This window comes from Bidens hawaiensis, unplaced genomic scaffold (assembly GCF_021521415.1).
Source record: "Bidens hawaiensis isolate Kalapana, Puna unplaced genomic scaffold, B.hawaiensis_p1.1 tig00020944_1, whole genome shotgun sequence".
NCBI classification, from domain to species: domain Eukaryota; kingdom Viridiplantae; phylum Streptophyta; class Magnoliopsida; order Asterales; family Asteraceae; genus Bidens; species Bidens hawaiensis.
The window spans coordinates 67,910-70,532 of NW_027493237.1; the positions used below are offsets into that span (position 1 = coordinate 67,910).

The 2,623-nt window shown below is 36.7% G+C and overlaps 1 pseudogene; it reads right to left on the reverse strand.

Moving 5' to 3' along the window:
• Positions 1-270: 270 nt before the first annotated feature.
• LOC143562352 (pentatricopeptide repeat-containing protein At2g20540 pseudogene) lies at positions 271-2,623 on the reverse strand (annotated as a pseudogene).

A 2,623-nucleotide genomic window follows, 5' to 3' on the forward strand; every position in this document is an offset into this window, starting at 1 on the left:
ATAACTCCTACTATTGATTACTACTGAACACTTATTATACTAAATAGCTTTACAAAATCCATGATTTCTTTCTACTTAGATAATTTTTTGGGTGCTAAAACAAATAATGATAATACCTTAAAAGCAGAAAGTTACATGCTTATTCGTTTGATTTTGTAGCTGCATAGAACAAGAGATCTGCTTCTTCAATACAACTATACAATACAAAGTTGAATAAAAATCATCAGAAATTGACAGGGGCAAAGATAACCCTAAATAAAAACACATAACATGCAATTAGCTACATTTATCAAAGTAGTCCAAGAAACAGCAGCATTGAACCTCTTATGTGCATATATAGTAGAATCGGAACAACCAACTAAGAATCTTGATCATCAAAAAAAATATTATTTACTCCCTAGCATCGAATACACACAGAAAGTGAATGAAAAATAGACCCTATATTACCAACCAGGATAACAGTCATAGCACTGCTTAAATACAAAACATGGAAGTATTGGAGTGCTAAACATACATAACATAGCAAATATTCAAATCAATTGCAAAGTATTTGAAACTCAACCTAACTTTTTACTATAAAATTTAACATCAGATGATTAAGAAGAGATTAGGAGAACCTGTTGTGAGAGCTTTGATCATGCCTTTATAATCTCTAAAAACAGGATTGCTCTTCAAACAGATTAGGCCCATTGTTATAATTCAATTTTGGCCCACTATTAATAACTTCAGTCCAAAATGTTTTCAAAACATTAGACTCGAAACCAGTCTCTTCACGAGCCATTATTTCATTCAGAAACCTAACATCTCCCCAGCCATTATTTCACAAGTAGTTTGATGCAAAGCCGGTAACCGAAGTATTAAATAAACGTCTCGAGAAAACGGCTTTGATTCATCACCAGACACAAACTCTTCAACAACATTATCAACCTCAATCGCGCTGGACCCCGGTTTCTTTCCCATTATCTTTCCTCTCATTAACTTCCTCACCCTCGAAACACCATCCCATCTTCCAACATCTGCATATATGTTTGACAACAACACATAGTTTCCAACATCATCCGGTTCAAGCTCTAACAGATGCTCCATTGCAACAACCGCCATATCAGCATTACCCTTGATTCTACACGCGCTTAACAAAGACCCCCAAATGGCAGAATCTGGTTTCATAGGCATCGTTTTTATCAGGTCAAACGCTTGGTCAATGCAACCGGTTCGTCCCAGAAGATCTATCAAACATCCGTAATGCTCAATTCCCGGCTCTATATTATAATCGGTTGTCATGGAACTGAAGTATTTTAACCCATCTTGTAGCAATCCTGCGTGAGCACAGGCTGATAAAAGACCTACAAATGTGATCTCATTAGGTTTAGTTTTTGACTGCTGCATTTCTTGAAACAGTAGTATTGCTTCATGAGCTTGACCATGGTTAGCTAGCCCGGTTAACATTGTACTCCAGGAAATAACATCTCTTTCAGGAATTTTATCGAACACTTGGCGTGCTTGTTCAATATTTCCACTTTTTGCATACATTTCAATCAAAGCATTGCATAAGCTCGTTTTCTGCAAGAACCCGTTTTTCTCTGCATAAAAATGGATCCATTTTCCTAACTCAAGAGATCCCAACTGTGTGCAAACTGGCAACACGGACAATAAGCTGATCCAATCAGGTTTAACACCAGCCACTTGCATCATATGGAAAATTTGTAATGCATCCGTGTTACTCCCGACTCGTGTGTACCCTGAAATCATTGCAGTCCACGACACAACCGATCTCTCTGGCATTTCATCAAACAGTTGTCTCGCTTTTTTCATTTGTCCCAACTTAATATACCCGTAAAGAAGACTGTTCCAAGATATAACATCCCTCTGAGGCATTTCATCAAACACCTTGTGTCCTTCATCAATACCATCACACTTTACATACATATCCAGAAGTGAGTTTTCAATAACAGTATTTGATTGAACGCCGAACTTAAAGGCATGCCCGTGAACTTGCTTGGACAAATGAAGACACGAAAGCCCTCCACACGACCGTATGACAAATGGGTATGTGAAATTATCAGGAAAAACTGCTTCTTTAAGCATTTGCTTGTATAAATAAACAGTAAATGAATTCAAGTGTTTATGTGTATGGGCCTTAATTATAGCATTGTATAAGTAAATATTTGGCTCGGATACCTCTTTGAATAACAATTTTGCATAGTCTACTTGTTCGTGTTGATCACATATATTTACCATTTTTGTCACGAGGTAATTGCTCTCTGATAATGAAAATTTGATGATTTGGGAATGGATTTTCTTCAATGTATCAATGTTTTTACAGGTGTGCAGGATGGTCATGAACATGTTCTCCAACATCTTTATGGAAAGGACATTGCTACTTGCAGCCATTGATACGCCTGTGTTAGAGCTTAACATGGTTGAGATTTGAGGAGATTGCTCCTCTCCTTAATTAACTTCCTCCTGAAGAACACGTGTAAACAGAAGATGAATTTAATCGTTGTGTGAAAACAACACCTTCATGAAAGAATAAAGCAAAGATTAGGTACTTAGATATAATACATTCACATAGAAGATGAATCCAGTCATTAAACACGTTCATGAAACAACGAAGATGCAAAAT